This window comes from Amblyomma maculatum, chromosome 1, assembly GCF_055883805.1.
Source record: "Amblyomma maculatum isolate TAMU_Amacu chromosome 1, ASM5588380v1, whole genome shotgun sequence".
Taxonomy (NCBI): domain Eukaryota; kingdom Metazoa; phylum Arthropoda; class Arachnida; order Ixodida; family Ixodidae; genus Amblyomma; species Amblyomma maculatum.
In genome coordinates this window covers 404292603-404311115 of record NC_139344.1, presented here as the reverse complement: position 1 = coordinate 404311115, position 18513 = coordinate 404292603, and positions in this window count along the sequence as shown.

Genomic DNA, 18513 nt, shown 5'->3' with positions numbered 1-18513 from the left:
GCACGCAGGGGTCTAGTGGATGCAGTTAAATGGAGGAATATGGGAGAGGCCTTCGCCTTGCAATGTTTTTAGCCCGGCTGATGATGAGACTGCGAGCGGGATATCAAGCGTCACTTCAAGCTTTTAGATATTGCGTGGCAAAATGTTGTGCGTTTTCATGTTTTCCAACCTAATATTGCCCATTAGGGTCCAGCTGCTAACACTTTGTTTCCATGCAAATCGGCTTAGCTCTTCGTGTTCCTAAGGTGTGCAAGGTCATCATATGTGAAACTTCGAAGCGATGTGATTCTTATTCTAATTCTCAACTCCCCGTGTTCATGTTTGACCATTAAGGGTCTTTCTAGAGTTATTCATCGTCTCCTTCTAGAGTTTTTTGACACTGGGTTCTGTCTGGGCACTGGGCGAAGCGTGATGGGGTCCAGTTCCGCTCCAATTGAAGCTTCGTGAATGTGAGCATCCTACGGACCTACGAACGCGGAGAAGCACTTTGAGCCTGGAGACACCTGCACCGTGAACGTAGGTGGATACTCCGAGATCCACGTTAAGGTGCAGATCTAGCGTTATGCTTGCAATCTCTCATTCGCACAAGCGCATTTAAAACCGTTTCTCGTGTTTGCTGTTCTCAGTGAGGCTCGTTAATGATGCTAAGGCTGTGTGTGTGCCTTGGTGCATGGCATGGATCGGCCCTCCAGAGTTTGCCAACACGCTCTGTATTGTAAGCATAACGCGTTCTCAGTCTGATTCACAGGAAAGTATGCTGTTACTTTTAAGTTCGTAGCTTAGTAGGCAGCACGCATGTGCGTGTACCTAATTGGTCTTCTCTTGATCCCGCAGACAGCTTCACATATTCGCAGGCAGTAGCGAAGGAATAGCGCGCTGAAATCAGTCATTCAGCAGCGTTTCCTTGAAGTCCGTAGACAGCCATGGCCGAGTTAAGCCCAAACCGTGTCTGACCATGCTTAATCAACCTTCCACTCTGGAAGCTCAGCTCAGCTCTGTTAAATCCCAGCAATTTGTGTGCAAGTTTGCAATTACCCTGAGTTACTACTAAGGCCACTTAAACGATACGTCCCACAAGAAAAGGAGACGCCTTCACCTGCGACAGGCTTTGTACCGTATCAGAAAGCCACGATTAGTGCACTATGGCTGAAAAACAGTGAGTTAGAGCACGGACGGACGTGCTTGCACATGCGTCGCAGCCGATATGTCTTTAATGACACAAATCAATGGATATTTATTCAAAATAACGGTGCTCATATTCAGAACGCCCAAATAAATTGAAGAGACGTGTAGTAGAGCTTTTCTTGCGTCGGTGTGTCATTCGCCGTGCCTTGAGCATTGGGATGAAGTGTTTCTCCAAAAGCATCGCAGCACCAAAAACTGTAGTTGAGGTTCATGCTGTCAACATTACCCTGCAAAAAAAGCAAAGGAAGCACTTATTTACAATATTTCTTGGTTTCGATTGCAATAGAAAATCTGTATGCATTTATATCGAGTTCTCTGGCATTTTTATTTATTATTTAGAAACCCGCTTCACGCCTTCGGACAAAAGGAATCATGGTTTCGGGTAATCTAGCTTGTACTTATGTGCCGACTTCAAAGTATCTACAGATGGTGACAGACGAAGTGAATATATATCAAACCTATCAACCTTCACTTCCGGTTTTAAAAACTCTGTGGCCGATGGAGTATTCTGAAGAGAGTGCTTCACTACCCCACCTTGGCCAAGATTAGCAACGGCTAACATTTGATCAATGAGCGAGTGTACAATGTGTCGCTGTAAGCATAGACCATGTACCGCCAATACGGTCTCACCCCTTCTTTGGCCTCCTCTGATTAGGATGGACTCGTGAGAAACAGATCGTAATTCCCCTCGTCTAGCGTGAAGATGACAGTAGCGATGACAATGATATCGAAGTATTTGGTGATGATAGCGGCGATGTCAATGACTCAACAGTCTGTTTTAGGGGGGCTAATGTCCCAAAGCGACTCAGGCTATGCGAGACGGCGTAGTGGAGGGATGTGGAGATTTCGACCACCTGGGGTTCTTCATCGTGCACTAACATCACAGAGCATACGGGCACCTAGCGGCCGCCGCTGTCGAATTAGTGTCATAATATTGATTGTGTAAAGAAGAAGTTCAGATTAGGTGGGCATATCGCCGAGAAAGAGGAAGAGGAAGTGATTTTGCGTACCAGCTGACTGCAAGCTAGGCCACCCCCGCTCCGGTCCTGCTCGCTACCAGTGCCTGGATCCCCGCTTAACACTTGGCGGAGGTGCGGAATTTCTCTTCTATTTCCTCGCCCTGGAGCTTCGCAGCCGCCGAATTCCTACCTGAATGACAGACTCCAGCACTAACACCACCGGCCCCGCTACCTCGGCCCCTTCTATTCCATGCTCCGGGGTGCTTCGCCAGCGGGACCCGCCGGTCTTCAGCGGTACCGACGACCAGGACGTCGAGGACTGGCTTTCGTCGTATGAACGCGGAAGCACCCACAATAAGTGGGATGAAAACTTGAAGCTTAACAACGTGATATTCTACCTCACGCAAGTCGCAAAGTTGTTCACAAATCACGAGGCTGACATTCCAACTTGGGCCTCGTTCAAATCTCGCTTTGTGGATGTCTTCGGTCGCCCTGCGGTCCGCAAGCTTCGCGCGGAACACCGTTTACGCGAGCGGGTGCAGCAGACAGGCGAAACCTTCACAAGCTACATCGAAGACGTTTTAGATTTGTGCCATTGTGTAAATGCATCGATGACTGAAGCTCAGAAGATTCGCCACATCATGATGGGCATCCATGAAGGCGTATTCAACATCCTCATGGCCAAAGAGCCCCGCACTGTAAGTGATGTTGTCATGATGTGTCAAAGCTACGACGAACTTCGTCGCCAACGCATCGTCCCTCGACAACCTGAAGGCACGATCGCGGCTATGTCTGATGGCACTGTCAGCTCTGCACTTCGTACGGGAAGAAGTTGCCCGGCAATTATCATTAATTTCAAACGTATCGCAATCCAGCTCACACCTCGTTTCGAACATACGCCAGGTTATTCAGGAACAAGTTGCCGAAGCATTTCCGCCCCCTCTACAACCACCTCTTCATGCCGCTCCACTCACAGCTCCGCTCATTCATGCCGACGCTGTCCCGACGCCCGGACCCAGTCCACTGTCTTATGCTGCGGTTGCCGCAAGACCACCCCCTCCTGCGCCTTTTCCATCGTACGGTTCGCCTCAGCGGGCATTTTTCACTCAGCATCGTGCGCCACCTATTCTACACCCTTGGCGCACAGCTGACAATCGGCCGATTTGCTTTGCATGGGGCCTCACTGGCCATGTTGCACGCCTGTGCCGCCGTCGCTCGGCACCGCACGCTTTCGATCAGAGCCCGGTCAACTACGCGCAGCCGCCATCCCCTCTCCGTGCGCCCCCTCAGCCCTCGTCTCACTTTGACCACTTCTCGTATGACAACCGCTCAACCTCTCCGCACCGTCGTTCTCTGTCGCCGATGCGCCGCCGTTCTACCTCGCCAATGCCGGAAAACCACTAGACGCAGTTCCGCAGGCAAGAACTGCGCTTTCGTCGAACAGTGAAAGTCCTGCTTCGTCACCGAACAATTTAATGGAAGTTACCATTGAAAATGTTTGTACTCTTGCGCTTGTAGATACTGGTGCTGCTGTGTCGGTTATTGACGTTAGACTGTGCCGCTTGTTACGAAAAGTTGTTCTGCCGTATTCTGGGGTTTCTTTGCGCACCGCCACTGCTGAGCACATCAAACCGCTCCGTACCTGCACGGCTCGAGTCACCATTCAGGACGTTCTCGACGTCATCAGTTTTATCGTTCTTCGTGACTGCTCTTATGACATTATTTTAGGGTGGGACTTCTTGTGTCACAATCGCGCCGTAATGTATTGCGCTCGTGCCGAAGTAGAGCTTTCTCCGCTGTACACCGCGCCGACCACCGTTAACGTTGTTGGGGAAGCCAAATGCCACGTTGCGGATGCTACTGATATCCCGCCTTTATCTGCCGCTATTGTGCTTATAAACTGTGCCTCTCTTCAAGACTGTACAGTGCTATTCACCCCATCTTCCCTTTTCGTCTCACGACGCTGTCTTCCCCTCCCCTTCGCCGTCCTTAGTGCACGAAGCAGCCGCACCGAACTAGCCATTACTAATGATTCGTTCTACCCACTCACGTTGCAATGTGGCGAGTGCATGGGGCATGCCGACCCTGTTCGATCAGAAAATTTTGTTACCGTCCCGCCGCTTCTCTCCGCCTGTGCCGACACAATCTCCGACAGCATAAGTGCCCTTAGCCCACCTCGTTCCTCGTCACCTCCATCGCCTCTTGCTGCCTTTGACAAAGCCATCGACAGTGCTCTCGCTCCAGATCAACGCGCCAAGCTCTTCGACTTGCTGAACCGATTCCGAACTTCCTTCGACATCCAGCGGCCATCCTTGGGTCGGACATCAACTGTTACCCACCACATCTATACTGGTACGCACGCCCTGTTACACCAACGTCCTTATCGTGTATCAGCCTCAGAGCGACGCATTATTGATGAACAAGTCAATGAGATGCTCCGTAGAGGTGTTATTAAGCCTTCCAGTAGCGTCCCCGGTCGTTTTAATCAAGAAGAAAGACGGGTCTTTTCGATTCTGTGTGGACTACCGCCGACTTAATGCGATCACACGAAAGGACGTCTATCCGCTGCCACGCATAGACGACGCACTGGACACTTTGCATGGAGCGGAATTTTTCTCTTCAATCGATTTACGATCTGGCTACTGGCTAGTTCTAATGGCTGAAGACGATCGCCCCAAGACAGCTTTTGTCACTCCCGACGGGCTCTATGAGTTCAACGTCATGCCGTTTGGCCTGTGTAATGCGCCCGCCACCTTTGAACACATGATGGACAATATTCTCCGCGGTTTGAAGTGGCACACATGTCTCTGCTACTTGGATGACATCGTCGTATTTTCACCCGACTTCGCGACCCACCTAACTCGCCTTGAAACTGTCTTGCAATGTCTTAGCGACACTTGTCTGCAGCTCAATCTGAAAAAGTGCCATTTCGCCGCTCGCCAACTTACTATTTTAGGGCATTCAGTGTCCAAGGATGGGATCCTTCCTGATCCATCTAAACTCCGCGCTGTCGCTGAGTTCCCGAAGCCAACATCTATCAAGCAACTGCGCAGCTTCATAGGCTTATGCTCCTAATTTAGGCGTTTCGTTCGGAACTTTGCGACCATCATTGCTCCTCTGACGCGACTTCTCAGCGCCCACAAAGATCTTTCTGCCTGGTCGCCGGCTTGCGATACTGCTTTTACGAAATTGCGCACGATACTTACCTCACCCCCCGTATTGCGCCATTTTGATCCGGCTGCTCCTACCGAAGTGCACACCGATGCCAGCGACGCTGGCCACGGCGCTGTTCTTGCCCAACGAAAACCCGGTGTTGATGAATACGTTGTGGCGTACGCAAGTCGAACGCTGACCAAGGCCGAGACCAGCTACTCGTTGACAGAAAATAAATGCTTGGAAATTGTTTGGGCGCTTCAGAAATTTCGGCCATACTTGTATGGGCGCGCATTTAATGTTGTTACGGACCACCACGCTTTATGTTGGTTGTCTTCACTAAAAGACCCCACCGGCCGTCTCGCCCGCTGGTCGCTTAGACTACAAGGGTATGATATCCGAGTCATCTATCGTACAGGGCGTAAGCATTCTGACGCAGACGGTTTATCTCGCTCGCCAGTGTCGTCTGACGCTCCGTTGTCCCCAGCCTCCAGCTCCGCCTTGGCTTCCTTGTCCATCGACGACATGCCATCAGAACAGCGCAAGGATCCGTGGCTTACATCACTAATCGATCTTCTAACGAGCTCGTCACTTTCACCGGCTCCTCGCGCCCTTCGTCGTCAAGCGCAGCATTTCGCCCTTCGTGACCGTCTTCTCTATCGACGCAACTATATGCCAGATGGCCGTAAGTGGCTGCTCGTCGTACCTCGCCACCTCTGAAGTGATATCTGCGCATCTTACCAGAACGATCCGCAGTGTGGCCATGTGGGTGTATTTAAGACTTACGAACGGTTGCGACAGCGCTTTTACTGGTGCGGTATGTATACCTTCGTCAGTAAGTATGTGCGTTCGTGCATAGGTTGCCAACGTCGCAAGCCGCCTCCTCTCCATCAGCCGGCTCCACGACAGCACCTTCCGTGCCCATACCGACCATTCGATCGTGTTGGCATCGATTTGTATGGACCTCTGCCGTACACACCTGCAGGAAATCGTTGGATAATCGTGGCCGTCGATCACCTCCCTCGCTATGCGGAGACAGCAGCACTTCAGGATGCCACCGGATCCACTATCGCGTCCTTTCTTCTTCATAATTTCATTCTGCGGCACTCTGCAGCCATTCTGTCCACCAATTTTCTCCCGGTGCTCACGTGTGGCTCTGGGTGCCATCGACACCACCCGGTCTGACCAGCAAGTTTATTTCCAAATACTACGGACCCTATCTAGTGCTCCAACAGACTTCTCCCGTGAATTACCTAGTTAAACCGCTAGCCGCATCCACCGACCTTCGCCGCCGTGGGCGTGACATTGTTCACGTCGACCGTTTGAAGCCTTACTACGATCCCGCATTCCTTTCGTCTCCTTGAGTCGCCAGGATGGCTCCTCTTTTCTGCGGGGGCTAGATTGTAAAGAAGAAGTTCAGATTAGGTGGGCATATCGCCGAGAAAGAGAAAGAGGAAGTGATTTTGCGTACCAGCTGACTGCAAGCTGGGCCACCCCCGCTCCGGTCCCTCTCGCTACCAGTGCCCGCTACCAGTGCCTGGGTCCCCGCTTAACAATTGCAATAGTGGTGACAATGAAGGTGCATTTAGTTGATAAATACTGTAGTAGCGATAGTGATGACCGTAAGTAAAGCGCTTAACTTGGTAAGTAAAAGTTAGTTGCACTGTACAGGAGTCAATACTCTGATCAGAATGTTTTTTTGTCACCTAAAAGGTTTGCGTAGGAGCTGCATATTTTTTGTAGCCCTATGGCAGCGGTTATTAAAAGGGGCTCAGTACCGGAGGTTGCCACCCTTCGCGTATTGGGCCCGCCTATGGAGGCCGATGTTAAAAGCGCTACCACCCTCAAGAAAATCAAGCAGGCTACACGCTCAATACTGAACGATTTCGGGCTACCCAAAGGGCACGTAGGACAGCGACGTTTGTTGCCTTATCCATGTATTTCGATACTCATAGCCTGCAACTATTCAAACGCGACATAGGCTTTGGATATGCCTTGATGCGCAGGGCAAAGGTTCATTTCACCTTTTCCTCTACACATCCAAAATTAGATTACTCTACCTGGGCCTACAACAACAAATTTGGGGAGCTCGTAGAGGCCCATTGACAGCCACAATACATCGACGCACACAAACCTCAACTGGTCGGCGTATGCTAGGTATTCGTGAAATCAGGACAAAGGCTAACGAACCAAATTTTCTTGTCTTTCCTCAACACATTCACCGAGAAGTGTTCATAAAGCCAATCCCGCGAAAATAAGCACACATGCTACCATTACCAGTGCTGCAGAGCCCATGGAAAGGCATTCCACCTAAGACCTGAGGACCGTGCGGCGCTCAGGGGACGCGGACGTACAGACCAGGAGCGAGTTCAGGGAAGGAATGGGCCCCGATGCGCTTGAGGCCATGTATTTTGATACAAAATAAGAAGAAAAAGGGTTTGAGGTTCCACAGTCCGCTAGCTAGTCCTTTCGTAGGAATTTTGGCAAGTGGACTGAGGATCCGCGTAGATGACAGTGATAAACACGTTCATATTGGCCACGGGGCAGATAGAAGACCCATCTTCGAGATCCTAAACACTGATAACGATATTACTTGCGGCGCTTACAGATCTGCTATTCCGATCATACACATAACTGTAATGGCTAAAAAATTATTTATCCAATGTACCAGTCAACATGTTCCACGTGGTTTCGGATGCCCGCCAACGCTAGGTTTGCAAATGTCACCCGTTCCCGTCCAGAGCTTTTTACGGGTGCGTGACGAAAAATGAGACGCATACTATGGGAGCTAGAAATATTCTTTGTCGCAAACTACTGAAAACCGTACTTATTGCTGGCAACAGCCATCGGGATATGGCCTTGCTTTTGACGCGCAGAACAATATAGATAATTCCGCGAAGAGTTGTGTTGCTTGGTAGTTCACAATCAGTGTCGCTTAAACGTGTCTTTAGCACACTTTGGAGCGCAAGATGCGCTGCTATTTGGCTCGAATGATTGCAGCCATGCGCCTCTATTTCCACATTGTTCCAAATGGTTCTAGGTGCCTTTAGTGGTTTCCCGTTTCCTTCCTCGTTTTCAATTTCAGTGCTGCCGAGTGGAGCCTCTGTTCGTTTTTGAGACGCCCACTAGGCACGCTTACCTCTATCGCGGCTGCCAATTTATATAGTTCTTTTGTGGACGGAAGTTAGCCCAATAAAGAGTTGCAATAAAGGCACAAGCGCCGATAAGTCGCTGACCAACCGTTCAACTCTTCTTTCCCCGCATCAACGCGCATGGCGAGCGCTTCCTTTTTCACGCCGTAACATGTTTTCACCGGGGAGAGGGGAAGTCCTGAGTTCATTTAAAGTGTCAAAGTGGAAGGTGGCTGGTAGGCATGTAGGTGTCACGTAATGCCGTCCCATGGCAACGGCCGCTCAATGAAGTACAGCTGGGCGTAGCCATTGCGAGCAGGGCGCCCCATCTTGCTGGCGTCCAGCTTACCCAGCAGCATCTGCATGTCCCAGTGCTACAACGCGGTGGCCGTGAAGGCGTACTCAGATTCCATCTTCACGTATTGCTCCCACCAGTGTGGAAAGTTGATGAGCAGGTAGCGCATGTTGTTTACAACCGTGTCAAAGTTGGACGAGTTCAACTTGAAGACGTTTAGCTGGGCGATGATCCCCATGTCCGTAATTTCCACTTCGGTCAATCTGGACGCCGTGTCTCGCTCGAACCTTGGCTTTTTTAGCTGGTACTCATCCTCCTTTTTATCCTCTTTGTTCGACGAGCTGTCGCCAATCTTGGTCTCTACATTGGCGGACTCACCCTCGCCGCTGATGCCCTCATTAGTCTCCGCCGGATCAGTCTGTTTTTTGAGGGTTATTCTTGCTCAGGCGAAAGCTTGGACTTGTGTACGTTCAAAGTTGGTTCGGTCTGCCCGGCGTATCCGGTTGGCGTCTGGTCTATATCTTCGCATGAGGCCTTCCATGCAACATCATCATCATCACCACCAGCCTGACTATACCCACTGTAGGGCGAAGACCTCTTCCATATTTCTCCAATTAATCCGGTTCTGTGCTAGCTGCATTTACTTGAACCATGCGAACGTCTTAACCTCATCCGCCAACCTAACTTTCTGGCGCCCCTTGATATTTTGCTTCCCTTGAAATCCAGTTCGTTACCCTAAGCGACCATCGCTTATCCTCTTAGGCCATATTGGTGTTTTCTGGCTGTTTTTGTTGGTTCTACAAGCGTATTTATTTATTTATACTGCACGACATAAATTAGCCTAAAAAGGAGGGGAAATACAATACACATATGACAATGCCGAACAAAGCAGATGTCATGAAACGTATGGAGAATGTAGCAGCGTTACTAAAACAATGAAGTCTCAGATTAGCACATAACTAACAAAATAATAATAAAGAACCGCATATGGGAATTAAAAAAAAAATGGTGGAAAAATTGCTGTGCTAACCAGCAAAGTGAAAAAAAAAAAATCCCAGTATACTTGAATTGGAATACACACAATAACGTGGTTACAAAAACTGTCCTATTTGAATGGTTTATCTGAGATAAATGTTTCGAAGTTTTCTACAAAGTTGTGTGGGGTTAATATCTTCATAGGGATGAATTTTCATTCGTTTATTGTACGCGTTTATTTTCGTTCCTTTATTGTGAAAATATTCATGTGGGATTTTGTTTTGCAAAACATCGGCGTAAGGGACAGGTTATGTTTTTGCCGTATCTCGCTTGTGTTCAGGGGTTTTACGTAATCAGGTGGCTGAAGCCAGAATTTTTTATTTTATTTTAGGTCTCTGCATTAGTGTACGGATATGCTAAATTATGCTCATTTCTGTAAGGGCACATTATTGTAGGTGCACGGCTTCGGTGATGTCAAGGTGGCGAATATGGGAAGAATTCACGCGGTGTATTAATACAGTTGTCGAGTCTGCTGTTTCTAGGCGAGCAGTTCGGCAGACTGTGTGACCTGTCATGAATGCGTAGTTTAAGAAAGGGTGGCTGCAGGACCTAGCCTTCGAACCTGGGCACGGAAAATTTCAAAGCGAACACTATTTGTGTAGTTTAAGAGTCGTATATGCCCCTTATGAAAAAACACTGAACTAAGGCATAGGGGCGAGGGGGGGGGGGGAGGTGGCTTCAGTTTGCAAGTCGAACCAACGTTTCCAGAAGAGGGCTTGATTTCGTCTGGGCAGCGCGATCCTCCCTAGCAGGGGTTAAATACGCTTTTGCTTCTTAAGAAGAAAAGCTAGGGTGGGGCTGAAGAAATGTTTTTTCGGTATGTATCTTCCAGCCTGGAAGCAGTGATGCACCCCCCCTCCCCCCCCGTGCATTGAAAAAGAAAATAAAACGCGCCAACAGCAGGAAAGCCTAATGCGGTGTGGATGATTGTTCAGTACCTACAGCAGGTTTGAAGCTGACACACATGCTGCCGTCTGCCCCGTCAGGGAGATGAACGGATGAACTTTCACTTCGGAGCTTAGCCACGTCATCCACACGGACTTAACGTAGGGCTCGGCAGGAAAGAACAGCTGGGGCGCTAGCACTCACCAACCACGCGGCAAACAGCTACGGTAGGCCCATCCTCCCGCAGCTGGTTGTTTTGTTGTCCGCAGGTTGCAATCTGCGTGAACGGAGGTGGTCCTCAGATAAGTCGATGTGCCAGAAGCAGGGTCAAAATATGCACCTGTTATCCGGGCTCAATATCCTTTATTTGTAAATCTTTTGGGGAGGGGGGGGGGGGGCTGCAGACATGGGCAGGTCGTTGCATATAAATCTTTTAAACGACAATTCTTTTAAATGACTATATGGCGGCGTAGCCACATGCCGCCACCTCCCAAGACATCGAGTCTACGAACGATTTTGCTACAGACGCCACAATGCGCTAAAGTTAATAAAAAGGATACGCATTGCCGCAGCTCGACGACGACATCCTATGGCGCAGAGTCATTTGCGAAAAAAATAATAAAAATACCCTAACAGTATATTCAACTGCGCTGTCCCAAGCAGACAAATGACGGCGAGGGCTCGGAGCAAATGGTGTCATCCACAGAGACTCGCCCCCAACAAAACACAGCAGAATGAAATTACGCAAGGAAAACACATAAAACAATGCGTAATTTCAACATATTTACATTTAAATCCAAAGCAGGGAAACTTATTATTTCGCAGTTAACACTAACCAAAAAAAGTTCATAGAGCACTGAAGAATCTGAACTGGAGAAATGCAGAACCCCGAACGTCGCTGCTGCACATTGTATATAACGCGCTCTTTTGCCGAACAAAACCAGGGTTCCGCTGAACGCATCAAAGTTCACCGGCATTCTGTAATTGGTTTACAGGAAAGGAAAGGGGCAGTATATGTCACTCGAGGAACCCCGCTGACACATCTCGCTGACAAAGTTCCCTGACGCGTGATTTTCACAGTGAGCCCAGGAATGCTTTCGCAAAAAAAAAAAACAAAAAACAATAAAAGCATATATGCGCAGGTGGCTACACAATGTCGTCAACTACGCAGCTGCTATTATAATTTCCGCTGTGTGAAATCGCTACAAGGGGCGCGCGATATACCGTAGACAGCAGCAACGCTCAGGCTAGCGCATATTGCCAGTTCTGATTCTACAGTGCACTCAGAAAGTTATTGCCGATAAGCTGGGGTGTTTGGTGTCAGTCACCCGCCGTGTTAAAAACACGTGGATATTAGCGGAGTACTAACACCTCACCATCGACGCACGAAGATGTGCGCATGCGCCTTTTCTTCTCGCAAGCATTCACACCTATGCGTCAAGCCATGTATATGGCGCACACACGAACATTCTCCTCCGCGCCATGTTTGCGGCTGCAGTGGTCACGCTGAGAATTCGTCCTAAGGGTAGTGCGCGGCATAGAAGATTGAAAGCGGTTTCTCCTCACCTTGCGTGCACCGGGCAGCCATAGATCACACCAGATACTCTGTCCAGATCATTCGCCGACCAGGTGCTAAGGGAACTCGATCGAAGGCACATTTGGCTTCTAAGATGGGCACCCTCGACTGTGCTCGAGAAGGGGGAGAGGGTCGGTGAGAAGTTTGGGGCGGAAGAACACAGCTAGGGATGCTAGAGGGGCCACAGCTCAAAGGGGTAATGTATTAAAAGGGAGAAGAACGACATTTATATTCAATTGGAATAAAACGAAGAAACCCAGAAAACGTTTGGTACCGAAAAGCTAATAACTGATATTATAGGTATGATGAAAAAAAAAGCAGGGCGCATATGAGGTGTACAAATTAAACTGATGGCCGACCAATTTCAGACGGACAAGATACCGACAATACGCCCTTTCGGCTTCTCCTCATAGGAACTAACACTGCACAAAGCACGCTTTACAGGGTAGAGTGCCTGCACGTCAGTCATGCTCATAATCCTGATCTAGAAACTAAACATGGGCCTATGCGATTCACATCTAGTGCGTAATTTAGGAACTAATTCTAATTTTTTGATTGCTTATATCCGAATATTTCATATGCCATATTTACGGTACATTGTATTAAAACGGAAGTTTGGGCTAGTTAATTATGCATTTCCTATAAAACAGCACATTGACACAGGGCTGGGAGAGAGGACACACATAGCGGTGTACTTGCAACTGCGTGTATTGGAAAATCCACGCTGTCTAATAAAGGTAGGCATCAAGCATGCTCGAATGCGCCTGATCAGAAATGCACTTGTCATGTAATTAGAAATGTCCTACATCCGTACGTATGATCGTCGACGTTCACCATCATGTCCATTTCGTTAGAAGATAAGGTTACTGATTGCTACAGCACTGTAAAAACTCCACCGTTGTTTTTATGGTAAAAGTACTGACAGCTGATGCTGCGAAACGTTTACCGTAAAAAAAAAAAAAAACTGTGGTCCGTATTTCAAGTATACAGTAATCAAGTCGTTTATATAATGTTTACCTGTAGAAAAAAATTATGGCCCGTATTTCAAATATACGGTACTAACGCTGTATTTATAATGTTTACCTCTAGAAAGAGTTGTGGCCCGTATTTTAGGTATAAAGTACTTACGCTGTTTACATAATGTGTACCTTTAGAAACATTATAGAACGTTTAGAACGACGCTGCGAAAGAACATATGTACAGATGCCAAAGCGGTCACAGGTCAAAAGCGTAGAGCATCATAACGAAGAATAAAGCGAGGAAATGTGAGAGAATGGGCATTGCGACTTCGCTTATGAAAGGCTTTTTTATATGAAAGTCTTTGTCACATCATAGGCTTTTATTAGATTGACTTTTCTTATGACCGACATTTTCATTATAGTCTAGTCTGGAATTGAACGGCGGCGCAACACGGAAACGGACACAGACAAGAAGGGGACACCACAGGGGACACCACATGCAGTCTGGCCTTATATACAAAGGTTCCATTACATATAAGACGTAATGGTTAATGTTTAGAATGCTAAATGGTAGCACACTGCTTTCTGTGCACTCCTGATGCTTAAACTAACGCGGAATTTTACAGAAGATGCTTTAAGGAAAGCCCGACGAAGCGAATCACCCCGCGAGGGCAACTGTGATAAGCAAACATGGCAAACGACGAGACATGCCTTCGCGTGAAGCCTTTTGGAGGTTTACGTAGTTTCGCAATACGGTTTTGCAGCCGCAAAAAATTACACGAACAATCCTTTGGTCATTTCCTGCTTGTCACATAATTACCCCCCACCCCCCTCTTCTTTCTTACACTTTAGATCTGTCTTCGAATAAAAACACGAGTCATCTTGGTTATCGCCTCTGCTGTCACACAGCTGCTGTAGAAAATTTTTATTATATCTGGCTGAGTAAGTTATAGTGAGGCTGAAAGAGAAGAACCTCTCTGTGCCACTTTCGTATAAACTGGAGGCAACCCCACAGAGTTAAAGGTCTACTTGTCGGTAGCAGAGGGTTACCGATATTGGGAGCAGGATGTGAGTGACTGAGCTACGGGTCGAGAAGGGCGCCTAGACACTCTATTGAAGCTCTGCCCCAAGTGCCTCAGCGCTCCAGCTACGTGTGCAGAATTACTCGAAGCGCAAAATCGAATTCGCACACATCGCGCCTCTTACAGTTACACAGAAGGAATGCTAGCGCCAACACATATGCGTCGTCTTTCAAAGATCCACTTGAATTGGATCGAAGCATGTGCATTTTAAGAATCTCGAGGCGTCATGCTACCCACAGCAGAGCTATAAATGCTACCACAGAATATTGTCAAACGTACGGGGCTTTAGAATCACAAATTTTCTAACATATTATGATGCCCCTATATTGCGATAAACGAGCAAAAAAATATTTCAGATGGAAATAAATGCGATCAGAAGGAGAGACGGCCTTTTCATTTAGTGGCAAAATATAGAGCACCATTGAAACCAAGCTTGTTTCCTTAACAGGCATCGTTTATTAACAACTTTGCTTTATTGTTATCGTGTAGGCATACTGCAAACTCTTATTCCGATAGAACTGCGAAAAAGAACTTTCCATTGCTACTGCTGCTGCTTTCGCCGCTGTAATGTTCCAGCACTATGTTCACGTCTCCAGAGGTCGCTGTACGCGCAAAGCACCGGATCTGAGCACGCCGTCATTAAGCGTACGTACTTCGTAAAGCAAAATATAAAGCGTGAAAGTAAACTTCTCGTAAAGGAAGTGACGGCTTCATTTATGTCGACAAGCGCAGCAAGCGAACATTTCCTGTGATATTCCTGCGTGAACACCATCCGCTCGCGATATTTGCAGGTGAAAGAACTGTCGCGTCGCACCTCGCAGCACCTTGAATTCTAAAAATAAAATAATCATGCCCGTATAGCCAATGGCGCATGGAACCGTTTCCAACTCCGGATGGAATCAAATACTCCAATGAAAATCGAGAAATCAATCACACAATTTACAATATGAATCCCAAGAGATCGGCTTCTCACTCGAACGGTACTGTGCAAGAACGAAGAAGCAGCGGATTAAGAATGGACCCTTTCAGTAGTGCCATAACCATGTCGTAGAAAAATTGTGACAGCCGCGTAGAAGGCACCACTTCATGACACCGATAGAACCCATGGCAACAGCAATGCTGTACCGCCAGTCTGCCCTCCCTGAAACCCGCGGCCAGTTCAAAGGTGTTAGTTAACGGGTATATTGAGCCTTAGTCATACGTACCACGGTTGGGCCTGGGAACGGTTGGTGGTGATGGTGTTTAAAGAGCACAGCTGGCATTGGCCACGAGTCAACTGCAGCAGTCCTCTTCTTTGTGCTGAACACTAGCCGGAGACGAGGAATGCCCAGATGTTTAGTGTAACCATGCACAATGCGCAGATAAACGCTAGTCAGGGAATAAATGCTGAAGAGTTGGATTACATAGGGATTACATAGGGGGAAAACGGATTTTCACCATTATTAACAGCCTAGAAGTGTTGGTTTTGCCAGTAAAACAGTGGACGGAGCGAAGAGCTGCATGATCCTAGAAGTGTTGGTTTTGCCAGAAAAACAGTGGACGGAGCGAAGAGCTGCATGATCCTTACCTCCTGGGTTGCGGGTCCCGTGGTTTTGCTGAAGTAGCTTGCACTGAGTTGATGATGCCAGTGCAGGCAAAGCATAGCCTTCTACTCCGCTTAATAGGAGAGCAGATGATTGCATCCAACGTTGACTTCCCAGGAAGACACTCAGACTGCAGAGGACAAAAATGACAGCATGGTTGTGAAAAGCAGCTTGCAAGACATGACAATAAATGATATTACAAAAAGGCTGGTGACCTTGCACACATCACATTCTTGTGTGGTACGGTACACTGCCGAAGTGTTCACGTGCGATACCATCATACGAACTGCTACAGGTGTCGACTTCGAGAGTGCTGCGGATGAATGTGACAGCGTACGTACGGTTCTTGAATACAAGGTGTTTTACAGTTCTCTTCCACCTAAGTGCGGTCTTGTTGTCCCGGATTCAACCCGGGACATTGGAGATATCACATTGATGCCGAAGACACTAAAGCACCGGGTAAACGCAAGTCCGCTTTGAGGTTCTTCAGTATTGTCGCATCATTTTTTTTTCAAGGGGGGGGGGGAAGCGTAAGTATAGTTACTTTTCATGTTCGCCGATTCTCTCGGTCTGTTACCGGCTCCACATTCAAGGTGTTGGACCACCGTGGGGGAGCCATTTGGTTCGGAATAGGGTTGAATCGGTGGTCACCCGAGGTTCAGAGCGGCGTTAAACAGTTCGTTAAGTTAATGGAGACAGAACTGCTATTCGGCTCGGGTGAGGGAGTCGTACCGACGACCTCTGATTATCGAAACCGTAACGGGGGTATCAGGGGCTGTGGCGATAAATTGTTTGATTGGATTAGAGGAAAGGAAATGCGCATGTATCTTTCACACGTCTGGGTGGACACCCGCACCGCGCCGTAAGCAAGGGAGTCAGGTGGGAGTCGAATACGAAAGAAGGAGCCGTAGTGGAGTGCTTCGGAATAATTTAGCCACATGGGGATCTTTAACTAGCATTGACAACGCACAGCACACGGCCGCCTTTGCGTTTCGCCTCCATCAAAATGCGGCCACCGCGGTCGGGATCATACCCGGATCCTCTGGTTCAGCATCCGAGCATCTGAACCACTGAACAGCTTACGCTCTTGCATTTCAACGCGTATCGGAAGGGGGAGGTGAGTAACTGCTTCTGGCCCTACGGCACTCGGACTGGTATAGGTCACCGCCGCTTCCGGCGGTGCCTAGCCTGCCACTGGATTTGTATCTGCTGTAGGCCCTCATTGCACCCGCCACTGCCTCGGCGGTGGACCACAGCTGTTGCCGACGCGCGTCTTTCTCTCCCTCTTCATTCTATTTTTTTTCTCTATTTCCTCATCTGTCCGCATGAGGCAGCGGAGTTTTCTCAGCTATAGAGAGAGTAGCAGGCCCGTGCGTTTTGTTTTCCGTCTTCCTACAGTCGCAAAAACAGCATCACCGCGTAACGGCGCTGGATGCGTTTCTTTTATCGCTTTGTGCGTCGAGGTGCAACGCCAAAATTGATGACGGTTGGCTTTATGTTTTGGCACAAAGGTATCAGAAGTAAAATACCAGCAGGAACTGGACTTGCATAATCTCAAGTTGACATTTAATTATCACAACTGATAAACATAAGCTAAACACAACTTAAAGGACTATTTTTAGAAAGTTGAGATGCCGTTCTGTTTTGTCTGTAACCACTGATATAGCGGCTGTTATCGGCATTGTAACACCTGTTAAAGGTTTGGAAAACACAAACTACCAGTATATTTAGAACGATACTGCACTTCGCGGTGGTACTAAAATTAAAACTGTTAGCTTGCAACTGTGACAAATAGCATCAATCCTTTAGGGCGTAAGTTCTACTAGTCGGGGTGCGACTTCGGATGTCGCCCTAATTAATCCTTTGAGTTTGTCATTAGAGCCAAAATCCAACATTCACCCAAACAACCAGACCTAATCAAGCGAATAGCCAACAAGAGGAGGCGCATGGAAAAACGCGATACCTGTCGACTCATTCAGGATTTCGTCATCACCAGGCTATTCTACACCCTGGCCTATCTGCACCTTTACCAAGACGAAAAGCAAAAGGTTGAGTATCTTATCCGGCAAGCTTACAAGACAGCTCTAAGACTGTCGACAAACACCTCAACCTATAAGGCTTCTAGCTTTTGGGATGCACAACACAATGATCTCAAGGAAGCGCCTTTATTATCTCTGTACTCCAGACTGGCACGCACCAAAGCCGGGAGGCTTGTCTTGCTGAGGCTAGGCATCAGTGCCGAACACATGGCGGACGATCCCAGGCACTTACTTACAGCAATCAGGAAGGAGCTTGTTATCAAGACCCTCCCTAAGAATATGTAAGTCATTCACCACGAAAGCAGGCGACTAGCACGCGCACGTTCATTACTCACCAAATACAAAGGAAACCAGTCGGTTGCTTACGTAGATGCGGCCGAATATGAAGAGACGGAGCGACGTTTCGCGATTTGTGCGGTGACATGGGGCTCGTGCGTCCGCGCCTCCCAAAATCAGCTTCAGCTACTGTATGCACCGGAACCTCCGAGGCTGCAGAGGAAGCAGCAATTGCGCTGGCCGTCGCATCTACCGAAGCAGGTGTTAGTGACTCCAAAACAGCCGTACGGAATTTCGGGAGGAGCCGTCTGGCGGCTGCCGCCAGGAACATCCTTAATAGCTATCGTCCAGTCCC